At 40.7% G+C, this 21,321-nt stretch overlaps 1 pseudogene; it reads right to left on the reverse strand.

Moving 5' to 3' along the window:
• The window catches only part of LOC125120650 (nucleophosmin-like), a 37,897-nt pseudogene extending 36,337 nt beyond the window's left edge, over positions 1-1,560 (reverse strand).
• Between the last annotated feature and the right edge of the window lie 19,761 nt (positions 1,561-21,321).

Consider the following 21,321-nt stretch of genomic DNA (forward strand, 5'->3'; position numbering starts at 1 on the left):
TTCTGGAATAAGGATTTTAGTCTATGATTTACTGCCTCTTTACAAATCTCTGCTTTTAGTTATATCTGCGGAAATTACAATCTCTTAGTCTAATTTATCAATGCCTACAAATTACTTTCTGAACGATATCTCTAGGTGGCTTCTAAAATGCTTTAAAATCCTTTCTTTTTTTCTTCAGCCTCACCTGTGGCATGTGGAAATTTCCTGGGTCAGGGATCGAACCTGCGCCACATCAGTGACCTGAGCCACAGCAGTGACAAGTCTGGATCCTTAACCCTCTGAGCCACCAGAGAACTCTTAAAATGCTGATTTTTAAGTTTTTAAGAATAAGACTCATTTAAGTAATTATTAAACAAGGAAACAAACAAAACATTAAGTTCTAGCTTCAGGGAAAGCAGAATTACTCAGATTCTTATTCTTTTTTTCGCTTTCCTTCTCTTTTGGGCACCCTGTGGCACATGGAATTCCTGGGCTAGGGATCAGATTTGAGCTGCAGTTGGGACCTATGCCACAGCTGCTGCAATGCTAGATCCTTTAACCCACTGTGCTGGGCCAGGGATTGAACCTGTGTCCCAGTGCTGCAGAGACACCACTAATTCCGTTGTGACACAGCAGGAAGTCTGTATTCTGACTTTTTAAAATCAAAATGTGTTATTTCTTTGGACTGTGGTTTCTTTCTCTGGAAATTAAAAAAAAAAAAAAAACAGTTACTTAAAGGATCTTAAATCTCTCTTCCAACTTTGATTCTTGTATTTTAGGTAAAGAAATGTGATATTTCTGTCACTGATGTGAATCAAGGGAGGGCTCTGTTACATTGGTGTGATTGTCAAAACTGGACACATTCCTGACTGAGATAGTCCAGAGAAGAAATTCCTACTAAGGACCACACTCCAAATATTTTCTTGAATTCCGAGGCATACCCACTCATTTTCTCCATGGGTTATATAGAGCTTAGTGTGCATTTTTGAGTTTCTGATGTTCTGCTGTAAAGATCTGATTTAAAAGTTCATTTCCTTACACACCAGGAGCAATGTTTGTAGGTCAAGATCCCAAACTGTGAAATCCTTGAACTCTCTAGGAAATATCCTGAGCATATGAGTTAACTTCTGGCTTCCTAGGTCTTGAATGGGGCCCTTGGAAAATATGGAACAGGGAGAAAGGACCTCACCAATAACTCATTTTGTTTCTGGCCTGAATAGCATAGTTGAAAATCATAATGATTTTTGCTAGTTTTCTTCTTGCTTGCTACATTCTTTCACTGCTCCTACAAAGCAGAACTGAACCCCGAGTCTCTCTGCCTCCTCTGCTCCCATGCTTGGGAGAGTAAACCTTCTGGATGAAAAGCTATGACACCTGGCAGGTCAGGGCCACTGGAGTAAATTGGTCTCCAGTCTTAGCTGGGTCCTCAGGAGTTCCTGTCAATTCTTTTACTTGTTCAGAGTTTCTGCCCGCTTCAATTCCCTCCATGATTTCTCACAACTCACCAGGCTCCTTCTGACCGATTTTAGCATCTTCTTCCTCTGTCTTCACAGATGACACTGCTGTTCCTAAACTGGACATTTAGGTCCCAGGTAAGCCCTCCATCAGCCACTAGCTGGGTGCCTACATGTTCCTCCTGTCCCACATCCATATTGGTTCCCATGTGCTGTCTTCCTATCTCAGAGGACAGCTTGCTCCCTTCCCAAGTCTAAGTCTTCTAGGCCACTGAGCTAGAAGTGAACCTCAGTGACCCTCAGTGACCCTCATGTCACAGGCTGCTCAGAACCCTGTAGCATCTCATTCCCGCAGTCATTGCCCCGCTCTCTTGTCTCTCAACTTCTCTTTTTCCCTAGGTTTCTGAAAAAGTAAACTGGCTTTGAGGCCCTTTCCTTCTCTAGCCAAGTCCCTCTATTCTTCTTTGAGAATTCAGCATTTCGAAGGAGTGTGCTAGCCCCCTTATGCTGCTTTCTCGCCTCATACAGGCATCTGGCTTTGGTCCCCACCATTCCTTAACTGTTCTACTAAGGTTACCAAAAATGACCTCATGACCAGGATGCAGCTGACCTTTCTTAGTCTTTATCACTGAGGGTCTCTGTGCTGCACTTGGCAGAGCCAACCACATCCTCTTTCTTAAAACACTCCTTAGATTTCCTTGGTTCCTCTAACACTGTGTCCTTCTGGTTCTTTCCCTGCCAACCTGGTTGTGCTTCTCTTCCACATGGGCTCCCCTCCCTCCCATTGCTTAAAAATTTGTTGAAGGCAGGACTGGGTATTAATTAAGAGTGAGGATTTTTCCTGCTGTATAGCACAGGGAACTGTATGTAATCACTTGTGTTGGGACATGATAGAGGATAATGTGAAAGAAAGAATGTATATAAATGCATGGCTGGGTCACTTTGCTGTACAGCAGAAATTGACAGAACATTGTAAAACAACTATAATTTTTAAAATTTTTTAAAAAGAGTGAGGATTTTTTAAGTTAAATTGTCTCTTACTATTTTAGCTTACATAGATTGTTAACTCTTCTGTGCCCCAGTTTCCTTACCTTTTAAAATGGGGTTAATAATAGCTCACTTTTTCTCTGTGAGGATACGGGTTCAACCCCTGGCCTTGCTCAGTGGATTAAGAATCTGGTATTGTCACAAGCTGCCACAGGTTGCAAATGTGGCTCAGATCCAGTGTTGCTGTGGCTGTGGTGTAGGCCAGCAGCTGTAGCTCCTATTCAACTTCTAGCCCTGAGAACTCCACATGCCACAGGTACAGCAATAAAACAAACAAATAAACAAACAAAAAAATATTTCAGATTTCCAATGCACATTTTCCCTCAATATCTCAATCTATTTTTGATCAGAGGTTTATAACTCTTCTGAGGGCGCATTAATCCTTTAGAATGTTGACTTTTTTAGTGAATTTTTAATTTGTAAAATTTTTAGATTCACTAAATGTGAGTATTTTTGTTCTGTAAATTCTTTGAACATTAGCCCAAAAGGATGAGGCAAAGCATTTCATATTTTAGGTGTTATGCACATTTTAGTCTTGCTTGAGTGACCAATTGACTTGATTTACCCAAGACTATCCTGGTTTTAGTATTGAAAATCCCTTGTCTTAAGAAATTTTTTAGTCCATGGAAAACTAGGACATTTGGCCACTGTAGTCTCAGCTGAATCCATCATATGGTTTGACCAAAATTTTCTTATTTCGAATAAAGAACAAAAGCCAAAACCTGTGCTTTGTTAACTCATGTGTCCTTAATTAGAAACAGGTCAAGACATTGATTTCTTGTTGCAAGGAGCTCAGAAAAGTTGCTTTATTTTATGTTTCTTTTTCTTACAACCTGATGCTGAGAAAGTAAACTTTCTCAGATCAAAATGGATTGAGTTGAGCCTGCCTTTGAGCACCGATGCCTGAATATGTTATCGAAAGTGGGGTCTGGCTGCTTGCCACTTAAAGCCATTGCTTGAGAGGCAAGGTTGGTGGAAAGGAATGCTTGCTTTATTTAGGAGGCTGGTACTGGTGGAGAGAGTAGACTCCTGCCCAAAGGCCATCTCCTCCCTGACAGTCAGTGAGCAAGAAAGGGCTTTTAAAGAGGAGTTTCTGGGGTGTATAGGTAGAGGGAAGGGGCTACATGCAGAAATAGCACAGGGACCTCTGACACTGATCTTGAAATTGGTCGCTCAGTGGTCTGACCAGTGTCATCTTGATTGTTTTAAGTACAGCTAGTCTTCGGTTCCAGGATCAGTTTTTTCCCATTTCTTTGAGATCAGTTCTCAGAATTGTGACAGTTTGTGTCGTGGCTACAAAGTCTGGTCATCATATAGTTAAATTCTTCCACCTGATGGGGGTTTCAGTATCTATAAGACAGCTCATAGGATATGGCTCAGAATATTATCTGTGGCCTTTGAAGAGAAGCTAAAAGTTTTGACTTTGCTTAGTGACTAAACCATTATTACTTTGTCCTGTTTGGCTGCTTTCCTTTTGCTTCTGCATTTTCTCACTTCTCTGATTACGCTTATATTTTGGCTGAAGTTTTTCTACAAACTAAAGGCAGATGGAGCACATAAGAGGTGAAGGACCTGCTACATTTTGTGTGTGTGTGTGTGTCTTTTTTTGTCTTTTCTAGGGCTGCACCCATGGCATATGGAGGTTCCCAGGCTAGGGGTCTAATCAGAGCTGTAGCTGCTGGCCCACGCCAGAGCCACAGCAGTGTGGGATCTGAGCCGAGTCTGCAACCTACACCACAGCTCACGGCAAGGCCGGATCCTTGACCCACTGAGCGAGGCCGGGGATTGAACCTGCAACCTCATGGTTCCTAGTCAGATTTGTTAACCACTGAGCCACGACGGGAACTCCAGGACCTGCTATATTTCAAATAGATTCCTTGTCTGTATCTTGCTCCCTTTCATCTTTACCATCCACTCAGTACTTAGAACTTATGATTAAAGACTGTCTTTGCGGAGTTCCCGTCCTGGTGCGGTGGTTAACGAATCCGACTAGGAACCATGAAGTTGTGGGTTCAGTCCCTGGCCTTGCTCAGTGGGTTAAGGATCTGGTGTTGCTGTGAGCTGTGGTGTAGGTCGCACACGCGGCTCAGATCCCACGTTGCTGTGACACTGGCGTGGGCTGGCAGCTACAGCTCCAATTCAACCCCTAGCCTGGGAACCTCCATATGCCATGGGAGCGGCTCAAGAAATGGCAAAAAGACAAAACAAACAAACAAAAAACTGTCTTTGCATCTGGTTATATAGGGCCATAGTAATATGAAAGTAGATTCAACTCTTGGCTTTTTATGGGAGATGAATCACATTTTGGTTTATTTCCCTTACAGTTCATTGACCCACTGAAAGGTGCATCTTTTCCTCCCCCTATAGGAGGAGACTGAAAACTGTGTCAATTTCTAGGGCATCCCCCATCAAGGAGACACAATGAAAATAGGCAGCAAGTGGCAGGGCCATTTAATAGTGACTTCCTCCAGCCATCTCTGTTTTGTGGTGCAATTTAAGGTGGATGAATGGGTCACTCTGGGCTCCAGGCCAACTAATTGGCCCTGGGGAAAATCATTCTCACACCCACGCTTGATGTACACACACCCTTCAACTCTCTTTCCTGCCCTGCAACCCCCCAAAATAAAATCTTTATACTCAAGGAAGCAGCAGGTTTTTTCATTGCCATCTCTGGGCTACAAGAATCAAAGAGAAAAATGGATGTTTTCCTCTGAGAACTGGCACTGAACAGAAGGAAGGAAACGACTCTTCCAATTCAAGCATGTTTTAATCTCTGGAGAAGTGGGGACTGAGGAGGGGCAAAATTGGCTGAGAAATCAGTGGGAAAGTCATAAATTTTGTCTCTTATCCCAGCAACTAAGATTCGCCCTTTACAGTGCTGCCCACTCCTTTTTCTCTTTTAAAAGGGTTTGGATAATGAACAATCACTTTCTAAATTCTCAAGTTCAAAAATCTCTCAGTGCAGGAAGAAAAGGGAGTTTTTGAGTAAATCTCTAAAGGCTGGATGAATCCTTTAAAAACATGCTCAGAAATTTCAAGGTTCACACACACCTCATGAATACACTGTCCTAATCTCATCTGAAGAATCTGGTACCAAAACAAATCCACAATTCTTTTCCTCTTCTCTCTGATACTTTAAATATTTTAAAAGGCCAACTCATAATCTATTTATTTTAAAGAATTGTCTGTATTGAAATATGCAATGAGCACTAAACACTATTGTGGTCCACTTTTAAAAATAATGGTCCAGTTTGACTTGTACCTAACCCTGAGAACACAATTGGACAGATCCAGATGGGGGGACATTCTCCAAGTCAACTGGCATGGATTTATTAAAATATTGGTGTCCTAAAAGTTTAAAGGAAAATGTGGTGGTGGCGGACTGTTCTAGAATAAGGAGAATTAAGAGATATGACAAGCCATTTCACTGATGCAGAAAAGACATTTGACAAAGTTGAAAAAAATCCTTCCGTGATTAAAAAAGAGAGAGAGATGATGAGCAAATAGAATATAGACCCCTTACACCTTGATTCTTGATTATGATAATGATATTGTCACCATGAAGGAGAATTTCTTTGCTCTTAAGAGCCACATGCTAAAGTATTTAGAGCAAAATGTCTTGATGTCTCCAACTTATTATTATTATTATTTTTAATTAGTAAAGGCAGAGATGGGGGGAGAGAGAGAAGAGAGATCGAGAAAGATAAAGATAAAGAAAAGGCAAATGTTAAACCAACAGAAAAACTCTAGCTTACTACATATGGACTTGGAGTTCATATTAGAAAAACTCCCTATTGCTTGTTGTTCAACCCAGACAAGTCCACAAGTTCACCATCTGGCCTCAGAGTGTAAATCTGGCTATTCCGACATGTTCTAAAAGATTTGTCTTTAGTATGGCTTCCATTCAAGTGTTCCTCTCTGAAAAACTGTGTCAGAGCAGAACTTCTTACAGATGTCCCGTACAGAAATATTCCAAATTCGTTTCTCTCAATTAATTTTTCAATCAATTTCTACACCCACTTCGTTATATTTTTAATTTAATTTGAAAATAAAATGCCATTTGCATTTTCTTGAGTAACTCTGTCCCTTCAATTACCATCCATTTCCATTTCTAGAATCTCAATTATGTTATGATACGTGCCACAATAATTGCATTGTAAAAAGTCATGAACCATGATAATAGGGAGGCTATTCATTAAAAAAAAAATCCCTCACTGTCTATTCACACTAAGGGCTTGTTTCATAAATCTGAAAGAGAAATTCCACGATGCTGTGAGCTAGTGGTGAATCTTTGTGTTTTAGTAGGTCATACAGCTGAGGGACTGAGTCTGTTCCCATGTAGGGGTTTTTGAACATGATTTCAAAGCAAGTCTTTGGGGCTTCTCACTTTAAAAATATCAAAAGTAGTTTGATATAAATTCACATTTTTCAAGACTCCCCAGTCACAAATTTGACCATTCTGCCCTTTTGTTGGGTCATCATTTTTGAATATCTGACAGTCAGTTTCTGGGTCTGAAAATACCGATTTTCAGCAGCTCATTGGCAAGATAGATAACTTCAAAAATTTGCCTCAATTCATTGATACCTTTGAAAGACTCACCTCTCTATCCATTACTCAGTCTTTTGCCACTTGCACTTGAAGTATCAGTATTTTTTTCTCAAAAACATTCTGTAATTCAATTCATTTTAGTTGGAACTTTAATAATGCTGTGCTGGGCACTGTGCTGTGCAACACAGCGGAGAGATGGAGGAGTCAGGTGTGTCTTCCTGGTTCCCAGGGAGAATGGGATTCAGCAGGGAGTAGAAGACACATGTATACATTACTCTTACATTAGACAGAGCATGGCATACTGCATATGTAAATGATCAACAAAGTGTTGCCCTGGTGTCCTTATCCATTATTCTAGGGTAATTAGAATTTCCCTCCTCGAGATTCACATTTTTTTCGCCTCTACACCAAGACTAGGACAACTACACATTATGTTGCGTTTAGTTGGGTTATTGACCCAGAGAGTAAGTTTCTGGAGCCAATTCCATGACATTCATTCAATACTTTTAGCACCTATCAAAGTTTCTGGTACATGGTAGAGCTTTGAAAATTATTGTTGCCTAAAGTGTATGGAGAGATGAATAAATGGAAAATGGTCATTACTGAAGCCTGCATGTCTATAAATTCTTCTGTGGTCAGATTAATATAAACTTCAGGGTTTGGAGGCCATTGCTTTCAATCTGTTACTGATTTTGTTTTGCGAACTCAGGAATAAAACCACCATGATGAGAACCATTAAAAGGAGCTCTCATTTGTATCTTGTGCTGGTACTCTTCCTTTGTAACAAACTGAATAGCTAGAACAAATCTTCGTCTCCATCACCATGATCTTAGAAACTAGCTTCTGTATTTCCACTGAATACTTGCACCATTCCATTTCGGACCTAGCTTTATAACTTTCTTACCAGTTTCCCCTAGGACAAGCCCTATCTTAGGTCAGTAATTTATTTCTGGGATCACAGAGCTCCTCACCCATCTCTTCTAGTTCATAAGGAGACTGTAACCCAGTGCCCATTGGTAAGTGGAAAGAAAATCTAGGTTTAATGAACATACCATTTCCAGTGCTATAAAGGAATCTTGGAAAAGTTTTTAAACTATAAAAAGCTTTGAGTCTATCTGATAACCTGGGCAGGAGGAAGAAGGATTAACTCACTTTCACACCACTCAGGTTAATAGTAACATTATTTATATTGTGTCAGCTTCAGTTAAATATCAAGAGTTTTAAACTATTTCATGACTTATAAATCATGGTACTCAATACAGTGAGTGGATGATAAAGGAAATGAGGAAAACATTCTTTTTTCTTACTTGAGTAAATGTTAAGTAAATGGCAATGAATATATGAACTCTGCTGGAAGTTTTTCCTTCTTTTTGATTTAACAATTTAGATAATTAGAGGGGCAGCTAATGTCCAGAATGGCAGGTATTCTCCCTACATTATCTCTAACTCCCAGCACTGTAAGGTGGGCTCTATTTCCCTAATTTACAGATGAGGCAACTGAATCTCAGAGGGGTTAAATAACTTTCACTGGGTCATACATCTGGAAACAAACCCAGATGCATCTCAATCCACGAATAAAACATTTACATGAACTTAAGAAATCAGTAAAATGAATGTTTGACATTGATCTAGTCAAGGAATGATTTCACTGAGCCCAGACTCTTGCATCTTCCCATACATAGAAGTGCACTAAATTCATTAACTTGAGATAGTGATTTTATTTAATTAACAGTAATCCAGAGTTCCCGTTGCGGCACAGCAGAAACAAATTCAACTAGAAACCATGAGGTTGCGGGTTCGATCCCTGGCCTTGCTCAGTGGGTTAAGGATCCAGTGTTGCTGTGGCTGTGGTGTAGGCCGGCAACTACAGCTCCAATTCAACCCCTAGCCTGGGAACCTCCCTATGCCATGGGTATGGCCCTAAAAAGTAAAAAACAAAACAATAAAATCTAGTAATCCGTTGGAGTTCCTGCTGTGGCACAATGGGATCAGAGGCGTCTCTGGAGCGCTAGGATGCAGATTTGAATCCCCAGCCTGACACAGTGGGTTAAGGATAGAGCATTGCCACAGCTGTGGCATAGGTCTGGCTCTGATCCCTGGCCAGGAAACAGCTGTTCATGGCCAAGAAAGAAAACAAACAAACAAACAAACAAAAATACTAATCATTTGAAGTTCTGACTACCTGAATTTTTTTTTTTCTAGAAACTCCTGTTTATCCTGGCTCCTCCTTCCCCTCCTAGGAGCAGTCCCTCAGAGTGATCTGAGAGGCCGTCTTCTGAGTTTAAGTCCTCAGACAATCCTTTGTATAAAATATTATTTTCAGCTTTTAGCTTGTGTATTTTTTTTTCAGTCAACAAGCCTTCCCATGGCCTGCAGTACAGGATCTTGCCGCCATTCTCTCCTTCTTCCTTCAACGATTCTTGTCTTGATGAAAATCACAACATCAGATCTGTATTTCTGAGTGAACTTAAGGTATTTTTTTTTTTCACCTGTCTTAGGGTCACTGGAAATTTTAGCTTTCCTCTAATTGTTAGTAAAATGTTCTAACCACATTACAAGAATCTCAGATATAAATTAACTAGAGACATTTCCTTTGGAGGTCCTTCCCACTGCACAGGAAATTCAGGACTCTGTATTTTTGCAATCTTGGCTACCTAGTCATGTGTTAATTAATTTTTCTGTATGTCATTATTCATTAAAGATTTATTTATTGAGAATTTTCAGTGTGTAAAGCACTATGGTAGCTGAAGGATGGGCTATGTAGTTTGCAGGTCCCAGTTCAAAATAAACATGTGGAGCCCTTTGTTCAAACACTAAGAATTTTAAGACAGCAACAGTAGAGCATTAAACCAGGCACAGAGACCCTGTAAGCCTTCCACGCAGGTACATAGATCACACATCTATGAAGCTGATGCTGGTGAACTGTTCAGAATATAAATGTGAGCAGAAAATGCTCTTGTCTTCCTGGAAATCATAGTCTGTGAGGAAAGCTGGGTTATACATGAATAATCACCTTCAATAATTTGATCATTCAATAATTTGATCATTTGATAGTAGTAAAGATAGAACAATAATATACTAGGATAAGTGCTCCAAGGGACAAGAATGAGGTTTGATGAGAGTTTATCAAAGGCCTAAGACTTAGGTCTGGGCTGAGGGGGTGCTTTGCAGGAGAAATCATGTTTATAGGACAGGGAGAAATAAACATGGGATGAAGGGAGGGAGGAGCCTTTCAGGTCAAAAAAACATTCCATCAGTGCATGCTCTGGCACTGGGGGGAGGGTCTTAGCAAATAACGGAATTGAAGGAAGGGCCTTGTATGGAGAATAAATGAAGAAAATGGTGAGAATTAAGACCCAAGAGGCAGGAATTCTTATTGTGGCTCAGCGGTAAGGAACCCAACTAGTATCCAAGAGGATGTCAGTTCCATCCCTTAGTGTTAAGGATCTGGTGTTGCCTTGAGCTGTGGTGTAGGTCACAGACACGGCTTGGGGTCTGAGGCTGCTGTGGCTATGGCTAGGCTGACAGCTATAGCTCTGATTCGACCCTTAGCCTGGGAACTTCTATGTGCTGTAAGTGCAGCCCCCCCTCCAAAAAAAAAGAAAGAAAAAAGTCATACTAGAGCCCTTTTGGACTAAAGAATAAGAGGGAAATACCCAACTCAGAAAATCACACAGTGGGAGTTCTTGTTTCTCAGTGCCCTGGCTTGTTTCCACACTGTGCTGCTGTGATTCCTATTTCTTTTCAGACACTTGTTTCTCAGAGACTGAATTCTTACTCACCTACACAAGGAGTCATCTTATACTGTTATTCTCCCTGGAGGAATCTTTATGAGACCGTGCCTATCATGTTAGGAGAAAGGGTATTTGGGATCGTGGCATTTCAAGCTCTCTGCTAATGCGCAGAGTTTCTCAGCAGTCGGCAGACTCCTAGCAAAGCTGATATTACTAGGGGTCACTAGTACTAGGAACAAGTGTGTGCCAACCATGTACTAGGCACAGAGTCTAATTAACTATTAAATTGATATTCACCCAGTATTCGGTTATTATAGTATTGGTGATTTGGTGAATTAAATCCATAATGAAATTCTATTTGGATTTCAAAATCTCTTTCCCCACTCACCTATCAGAATGCTAACAATCTCAGTTAACTAAACCCACATGTGACATTTCTGTGGTATGCATTGTCTCCTTTCCTTTGGCCTCATTCTTGCAAAGAAAGGACCTGAAGTTAGGTACCAAGATGAAAAAATGGAAGAGGATGGATCAAGTAGAAACTGCTGACCTTTGAACTGATAATCCTAGAAGGCAAATAAAACAGATCTACATGAAAATTTTCCTTTCCTCTACGTATACCTAATTCAGTCATTTTAGAGTTGTGAGCTTTGGGTTTGGATTTTTTTTTATTATTACTCAATGAATTTTATTACATGTATAGCTATACAATGATCATTGCAACCCAATTTTATAGCATTTGGGACTGGATTTTTTTAAAAATCCAAAACGGATTGGCTTTTTGCCTGTTCTCTATCAAGAAAAGGGATCACGAATTTTATTCACTGAATTCCCCTCAGTGAGACAATTTCTTGTCTAATTTTACTGCACCGTTCCTAAAAGAATCATCCTATGGATCTCGATGGCTCTAACTGCATAAGTTCACATCTCTCATTTATATCTTTTTGTAATATTCATAAAACCTCCCACAAGTGGAAGGGAAGTGACACTCATTGATTGGTTTCCTGATTGCCATCAAGGTTAGAATGAAAAATATTGCGGACTGGGGCTCCAGTTCCCTCAGAGACGCGGTAGATGGCGCTGTGCTACACAGATTCTGCCTCTCAGCCTTGCAGGGGCAACGGACTGGGAGGTAATGCAATCTCTGGACAGGAGTGTTGTTTTTTTCCCAGCCCAGAGGAAGAGGTTATCCTCCTAGGAAATGATTTCTCTACATAAACTTAGTTTTGCCAAATCAGTGATTTGAACTGTTTTGACACCAAAAGAATCTTAAGCGTCTTTAAGCCTGGAAAAAAAAAAAATCTGTACTTGAAAACTCTTCAATGCATGGAATAATCTTTTGGTTATATGATGTGCTGACCTCCCTGCACTTCATTTTTTATTAATCCCTAACCCAAGATCACTCTGGGAAACCTACAGTTAAGTCCTCTGGACATTTCATTAGCGCCAGCTGGATATACTTTAGTGATTTGACTTTTCAACAACATGGGTGGACTAATTTGTGCATCTCAAGGCCATGTTAATCAGGCGACTGTTCTTGGGTTATTTTAAAGCATTTTAATGTTTTTGCATAGTATCTCCCCTAAAACTTGCTAATTATTTTCCAATAGCCCTAAAAATTATGTAAGATATGTTAAAATTTTTATTACAGAAGAGACAGGCATCTGGAATAGTTTTATTGAAGATTTTAAAACTGTGACTACTTCATTAATAAGCAAAGAAATCATTTCTAATTTGCTGCTTATTCTTAAATGCTAGCAAAGGAGATCTTGGCCAAAACAAGTAACAGATATTTTTAAAAAAGAGAATTTCCCTAGAATAGACGCTCTTAAAGGAAAGGAGAGATGTTATGTATACACTGTGTATAACACTTAATTACACCGAGACTTAATAATTTAAGTAGACACATATGCACGCTTGCACTATCTCAAACTGCCCTCCTGTCTGGGTTTTTGTCCTTGAATTGGAAGCTTTGCTCTGACCTCCATTTTGCAGCGTGTGTGGCCTGCCCGGCCTTTCTCACTCGGACTAATACGCTACCTCATATTTACTTTTGCAGACCTCTTTGTCTATTTAGAGTTTAGACCTGTATCCAATTACACGGTCCCCTGGAACTCTTGCTTTGGCTCTTCCTGACCTGACTCTTTTCTTCTAGCCCAAGTTCGGCTGAACTGCAAGGCATTCTTAGAGTTGCTTCTGTTGGACTGGAAGCCATTGGATTCCAGAATTGTGTTGTTGATTGCAGGGATCTCTTTCCTCAGAGTCTTTAGCATGGTCTCTTTTGCGGGTTGCTTTTCCTTTTTCCTTAAATGCTGTTGCTTCTCAGGGTTCTGTCCTAGGCCTTCCTTTTTATTTTGCACAGCTTTCATGGGTAATCCCAATCACTTCCCTATCTTCCAGTTACCATTTACATGTGCAGGTTAACCCCTTCCATGTCCAAATTTGCAGCCCAGACCTTGAGAATCAGAACTGAAGCTACCTCACCTTTGTAGAGATGCTCAGATGCCTTATTGGCATCTATAGCAGAGGCATGGGATACAGGGGCATATTAATACATTGTTTGTGGTAGGAGAACATGAATCAGTAGAGAAATTCATTATAGGAGTTCCCGTAGTGGCTCAGCGGTAATGAATCTGACTAGGATCCATGAGGACGAGGGTTCGATCCCTGGCCTTGCTTAGTGGGTTAAAGATCCAGCATTGCTGTGAGCTGTGGTGTAGGTTGCAGATGAGGCTTAGATTTGGTGTTGCTGTGGCTGTGGTATAGGCTGGCAACTACAGCTTCAATTTGACCCGTAGCCTGGGAGCTTTCATATGCTGCAGGTGTGGCCCTAAAAAGCTAAAGAAAGAAAGAAATTCATTACAAGCTATCAATTCTTAATACTTGTTGGACACTTTCTGTGAACAGTCATGGATAATTGGAATTATTTTAGGACAGGGGGAGAGCTTGGTTAGGAAATAAAACTATACCAGTTATTTCCATTCCACTCATGTAGGATAGAATAGTTGACATTGCTTGCAAAGGTCTTTGGTACTATTCTAAGAAATGAAACTATACCAGTTATTTCCATTCCACTCATGTAGGATAGAATAGTTGACATTGCTTGCAAAGGTCTTTGGTACTATTCTAAGAAATGAGCAATTAAATGGTATGAGGGTTCTGAAAAGAAGCTGTCTAAAAACAGACCAAAATATGTTGTCCTCTGTTATCTATCTATACATAGATGTGGTTAAAAAGATGCATCATTACATACCACAGGCTGTCTTGTCTATTTTGCAACAGTATTTACCTTCTCATATGTTTATATTACCTCTCTTAATTGGGCTGTAACATATAGGGCATCGCCTGTGTCATTCCTGTTTGAGATCGCCTAAGTATTTAACAGTGTGTGAATCTCAAATATAGACAATGGATGTTTGTGTGCAAGCCTTGGGATGTTGCTGGCTCTTCTTATTTTGGTTTGTTTATTTAGATTTACCTCATGACAATGCTCAGCATGCTGCTAAGAAAGCCTGTTGCATTTAGATGATAGTTAGTTGGAACATTTGACTGCATAAGCCATCCCACGCTACATACACAGGGCTCTACAGATTCTGCTAATTAGTCATTGCCGTTTCTTATCTTGCAATGATACCATGCTAAGGAACTCACTAATAGAGCTATAAAAAAAACCCCGAAGAGCTAATGTCCAGGCAGACGAGGACATGTAGAAGTACACACAATCCAATGAGTCACACAACTTTCTTTAGTTAGGCGATAAACTACCCGTAAAATGCAAAGTTCAGTAGAAAATGTAGCCGGGATCCAGGATTTTCAATCCCCAGATAAAGTCTGAAGAAACCATCAAGATAGCATTGATCCATATAGTTCCAGAAGCTAAAAGAATTAGGTTAGGTGTTCCCACAGTGGTACAGTGGGCTAAAAATCTGACAGCAGCAGCTTGGGTTGCTGAGGGCACTTGGATTCCAGCCCTGGTTCAGTGCAGTGGGTTAAAGGATCTAGTGTTGCTGCAGCTGTGGATTGGATTCAGTCCCTGGCCTGGAAACTTTCGTGTGCTGCGGTTGCAGCCATAGATTTTTTTTTTAAATTAAAGAATTAGGTTAGCACCTATTTTAACTGAGCTTCAATTGAATTGGATTGTATACATAAAATATGCTGATTTTATTTTATTTTTTTTCTTTTTAGGGCCACACCTGCAGCATATGGAAGTTCCCAGGTTAGGGATCTAACTGGAGTTGCAGCTGCCGGCCTACACCACAGCCACAGCAACTTGGGACCCTAGCCATATCTGTCACCTGACCTACACCACAGCTTGCTGATACTGGAAAGATCATACCAGAAAGATACCAGAACCTGGGTTCTTGTTCATGGTAGTTGAAGAATGAACTCCGCAAACACACAGGCAGCAAGTAAACAAAGTCTTTATTAAAGGAAAGCAAACAGCTCCCACGGTTACGGGGAGGGGGGGGAGGGGAAGAGCCCCCCTTCTCTATTGTCCTATAGGGGTTTTTATTCCTTAAAGATGGGGGGGTTACCAACATGGGATCCAGAAAGATGTGGTTTTCTCCAATTGGCCTTGTTCAATTACCTATATCAGTCCTTGTCCAATAGGGTCTTAGGGGTGGAAATGTCCCTTAAATCTCAGTTTCTTTGTCCTTTGCTTCCTGTAAACTGTCACAGGGATTAGGGATTAATGTCCATCTGGGTGTAGGTACACTCCCTATAGTAAACAAGGCCTGTGGGGATGTTACTCCCTGAAGCCATTAAGCCACAAATGTTGATCAATGGCCATATCAAAGAATGCATCAAAGTCCATGCTCCTACGCTGACGACCTGAATTATCATTCTGCCTCATCACCACAACGCAGACTTCTTAACCCACTGAGTGAGGCCAGGAATAGAACCCGCATCCTGATGGGTACTAGTCAGGCTCTCTACTGCTGAGCCACAATGGGAACTTCCCAAGATACACTGACTTTATTAGGGTAGAAATTTCTGTCTTCTGTGAAAGACAGCTAGAGGTAGGCAACAGAGAAATTTAGTAACACATGGGGGTCACACAGCTGGGTAATGGTTCTACCATCTACTTTAAATTCATCACGTGAAACGTTAAAATGATACCATCACCTACGTCTTAGAGTTGCAAGTATTCAAAGCTAGAAAACATGTGATATACTTAAAAAATGCCTGGCACACAGTAAAAGTGCTCAGTAAGTGCTACTTACTTATGTGAGGAGCTCAGATGGATCTAATGGAAACCACCACTGTGATAATTTACTTGGAGGAAGGATACAGGCTGGTGAGAGGATGTAGTTTGGATTTCTGACCTAGTCTGGGGACACTCTTGTGAAGAACTGACACCCCTGCTGTACCTGAGCCATGACTAGGTGATCGCGGGTGGCTGGTTCCAGCCAGAGAAAAAGAACCTGTCCTGAAATTGGGAGGGAGTGCGGGAAGGATTGAAAGCAGGTCTGGATTTCAGAGGATGAGGTTGGAGAGAAGGGCAGCGTTGGGAGCAAAGGAGTAGGGGGAAGGACAGAGTGGGGCTTTGGTCTGTACGTGAACAGCAGGGGGCACAACCAAGGACGACATCAGTGGAGGGTGGGGTTTTCACCACTGAATCTCCTCCTCCTTCCAGAGTCAGATTGGCAGTATCTGACCATGGGAGGAACTGCAGGCTGCTGCCTGGACTCCCTGGATTCCCCCAGGCAGGGGTGCAGCTCTAGTCCTTTGAAGAGATTGCAGGCTGCATTCAATGATACATTGAACTTCAGATAGTTAGGTGGAAAGGAAATTTATCTTGACTCAGACTTCCTCACCTACACAAAAATATTTCAACAGCCTTAAACCAGAAGAGAAAGCATATGGATAATCTAAAAACACTTATATTTGGCTCTAGAAATCACAAGATAAATAGCCCTGGGCAGAGTCACACGTGTGTCCTTGCTCTTGCACATTCACCACTCATGTGAATTCACATTGTCTCCCTCTGGCTTTGCTCAGGGTCTGGAACCTATGTATGAGGTGACAGAAGGGTGAGCCTACTTGGGGGGACTAAGCATTACTTTTTTATTTGTGGGTGGGTGGCCTAAGGTCATTGAAACTTTCAAGGTGACTCCAGTTAGAGCTTGTAGATAGGGAACTCTTATCCAGTTCTTATTCAGATAGAAGCGTACCTTGTGAATAAAGCACATAAACATTATTCAAATTTTTTCTCAATATTTTTGGCAAAAAAAAAAAAAAATCTCAGAGGAACAAAAAATACGTCCATGCATAGGACCAGAGTAGGGAGTACCTGTGATCAAATATGTAACTACAGAATCTCATCATCCCTGACTTTTTTGTAGAGAACCTGTCCCTCACAATAAGTACAAAGTGGGACATTCAACATATTCTAAAATGCCTGCAGTATTCTCTTTGTGGTACTTGTGGGCTCTGCAAAGCCTGGCTCTTTTAGAGGAGGAGAGCATAGGAGCTCTGTTAGAAGGCTTTGATAGCCTTAGTAATTCAGAGGCACCTTCCATCTTTTTTCAGATTCCCAGAAAGATGTTTTAATATATAACAGGGCAGCAGAGAAGAGCAGAGGGTGAGTTCCACACCGGGGATGGAAGCTAATTGTGAAAAGCTGCCCCACTACAGCTGCTGGCTTTTGAAAAATATAAACTATGATTGAAGCAAACATATCATCTTCTTGGAGGGATTTATATTCCTGACAGGGCTGACTACAGCCCCCTGGCATCTTATCTTAAGTGTGTGAAATCAGGAGTCTCCAGAAACAAGCTCATTTTATGATTTAATCTTAACTTGCAGAGGCACAGATGATAATTACAAATAATTCTAAAAATTAAAAAATCTTTATGCATATTTTTGATATGTTGTCATGAGAATATTGAGATATTACAGATAAGTGGCTCCAAATATTTCCGGCACTTGAAAATGTTTTAAAACGACATTTCTCCCTGAACTTTTCTACTTCTAATATAGACACCATATAATTTATCATTTAAACACTCTTTGGAGTTCCCGTTGTGGTTCAGTGGTTAACGAATCCGACTAGGAACCATGAGGTAGCGGGTTAGATCCCTGCCCTTGCTCAGTGGGTTAATGATCCGGCGTTGCCGTGAGCTGTGGTGTAGGTCGCACGCAGATGTGGCTCGGATCCCACATTGCTGTGGCTCTGGCGTAGGTTGGCGGCTACAGCTCCGATTGGACCCCTAGCCTGGGAACCTCCATATGCCGCAGGAACGGCCCTAGAAAAAGGCAAAAAGACAAAAAAATAAAAAATAAAATAAACCACTCTTAAAGAAAAGAGGGTGTTATTAATATGAGAAGGCAGCAGGCTTACTTTGCTGCTCTTTCTTATCCTGTTCAATAACTACCCTCTAAGAGTTGAACTGCTGAGTCAAAAAATATGAAAACTGCTAGATCCTGTTCACTCACAGTTGTACCAGCGATGTAATTACATTAGTCAAGACTTGATTAGATTTCAATAGCACATTTCTGTTTTTGATCTCTAAAAATTTTTTTAAGTTGAGCTTTGCAATTATAGAATCTCATTCAGATGGCAGTAGGTTTGCTAGTTTAACTCAAAGATGATAACTTTAGTACTATAAAATTTGGTATGTGATTTCATTTGCCCTGGAAAAATAAATTCACTTGATTAGATTTGGGGTCTAGACTATGATCCTGATTATGGGCAGGGCTGTGCTCTAGGCACTATAAAAATCCAAATTATCTGCATTCCAGCTCACTTCACAGAGAACCTGAAAGGTGCAGACTTTATAGCTTCAGAACATCAGCTGCAAGTCTCTAAATCAATGTAAGCAATTATTTCTGTCGGGGCTGTTTCTACTATTTCATTTCTCTCTCATTGGCTATACTCATCTTTTGAATGCCTTTGCCTTTGGAGTTCAAGAGAGAGTCAGGTTTTTTGTTTGTTTGGTTTTTGTTTTTGTAGGCTAGAAGTCCAAGACCAAGGCAACGGCAGATTTGGTGTCTGCTGAAAACCTGCTTTCTGGTTCATAGATAGATAGACGTGTTCTCATTGTGCTTGCACATGGCAGAAAGGGTAAAGGGGTTCCATGGGGTCTCTTTCATAAGGGCGCCAGTTCCATTCATTAGGGCTCCACTCTCATGACCTAAGCATCTCCCAAAGGCTCCAACCACTAATACCATAACTTTGGTGATTAGGTTTTAACATGTGAATTTATATAGAGATTATTTTAAATGCCACTCAACCAATTTATTGGATTAGCCACTAAACATTCAGTCCATAGCAACAGGCCATATGGTCTCTATTGCAATGATTCAGCTCTGCTCTTAACAGTGAGGAAGAAGCCATAGATGACATATAAATAGGAGTGGCTATGTTCCAAACTTCCAATCAAACTTTATTTGTGGGAGTTCCCGTCATGGCTCAGTGGTTGACGAATCTAACTAGGAACCATGAGGTTGTGGGTTCAATCCCTGGCCTTGCTCAGTGGGTTAAGGATCCAGCGTTGCCGTGAGCTGTGGTGTAGGTTGCAGACGCCGCTTGGATCCTTTGTTGCTGTGGCTCTGGCGTAGGCTAGTGTCTACAGCTCCGATTGGAACCCTAGCCTAGGCACCTCCATATGCCTCGCGAGTGGCCCAAGAAATGGCAAAAAGACAAAAAAAAAAAACCCAAAAACCAAAAACCAAACAAAAAACCCCAAACCTTTATTTGTGAAAACTGGCGGTAGGTCAGATTTGGTCTATGGGCAATTGTTTGCAGACTCCTGGTCTGTACTGTCTGAATAGTGATGGAGAACACTAACATCAAATTCTAAGCCAGTGGTTTTCCAAATGTGGTATCAGGGCCAGCAGCCTCAGCATCACTGGGGGTGAAAGAGTCAGTCTTATCCTGGGCAGCAATGGACTGGATATCTGCCTTCTTCCAATTGTCCCTTGCTATACCCCTATAACCGCACATCTGACTCTTTCTATGAATGGGTTTATTTTTGAAGTGTAATTGACCTACAACATTATGCTAGTTCCTGTTATCCTACATAGTGATTTGGTATTTCTGTATATATATTTTTTTTAAATTAAAAATTTATTTATTTATTTATTGCTTTTTTAAGGACCACACCCACGGTATGTGGAAGTTCCCAGACTAGGGGTCGAATCAGAGCCACAGCAACGCCAGATCCGTGCTGAGTCTGCGACACAATGCCATATCTCTGACCGGCTAAGTAAGGGCAGGGGTCAAACCTGCATCCTCATGGATACTAGTCAGATTCGTTTCTGCTACACCACAATGGGAACTCCTTTCTGTGTATTTCAAAATGATCACCAAAATAAGCCTATTTATAATATATCACCATATGGATTACAGTGAACTCTGTATTATTACAGAGTTACTGACTGTATCCCCCACGTTGTACATTTTATACCCATGACTCTTATTTTGCAACTGAAAGTTTGTACCTTTTAATCGTCCTCACCTATTTCTTTCCTCCCCTCCCCTCTGGCAACCACCTGTTCTCTGTATCTATAGCTCTTTCTATTTTTGCCATTTTGTTTGTTTTGTTTTTTAGATTTCACATGTAACTAAAGTCATACAACATTTGTCCTTCTTTGACGTCACTTAGCATGATACCATCTAGTCCACCCATGTTATCGCAAATGGTAAGACTTCATTTTCCTCTTTATGGCTCTTTATTATATGTGGGTATATATATTTATACAGATTACATATGTGTATTTATATGTGTGTATATATATATATCTATATATAAATACACATACATGGATATCACATCTTCATCTATTTTGGGGCACTTGAGTTTCTTCCATATCTTTGCTGCTGTAAATTATGCTGCAGTGAACACAGGAGTGCCTGCATCTTTTTTTTTTTTTTATAATTTTTAAAATTTTCCCACTGTACAGCAAGGGGGTCAGGTTATCCTTACATGTATACATTGCAATTACATTTTTTCCCCCACCCTTTCTTCTGTTGCAACATGAGTATCTAGACAAAGTTCTCAATGCTATTCAGCAGGATCTCCTTGTAAATCTATTCTAAGTTGTGTCTGATAAGCCCAAGCTCCTGATCCCTCCACTCCCTCCCCCTCCCATCAGGCAGCCACAAGTCTCTTCTCCAAGTCCATGATTTTCTTTTCTGAGGAGATGTTCATTTGTGTTGGATATTAGATTCCAGTTATAAGTGATATCATATGGTATTTGTCTTTGTCTTTCTGGCTCATTTCACTCAGTATGAGATTCTCTAGTTCCATCCATGTTGCTGCAAATGGCATTATGTCATTCTTTTTGATGGCTGAGTAGGATTCCATTGTGTATATATACCACCTCTTCTGAATCCAATCATCTGTGGATGGACATTTGGGTTGTTTCCATGTCTTGGCTATTGTGAATAGTGCTGCAATGAACATGTGCACGTGTCTCTTTTAAGTAGAGTTTTGTCCGGATAGATGCCCAAGAGTGGGATTGTGGGGTCATATGGAAATTCTATGTATAGATTTCTAAGGTATCTCCAAACTGTTCTCCATAGTGGCTGTACCAGTTGACATTCCCACCA

This window comes from Phacochoerus africanus, chromosome 2 (genome assembly GCF_016906955.1).
Source record: "Phacochoerus africanus isolate WHEZ1 chromosome 2, ROS_Pafr_v1, whole genome shotgun sequence".
Taxonomy (NCBI): domain Eukaryota; kingdom Metazoa; phylum Chordata; class Mammalia; order Artiodactyla; family Suidae; genus Phacochoerus; species Phacochoerus africanus.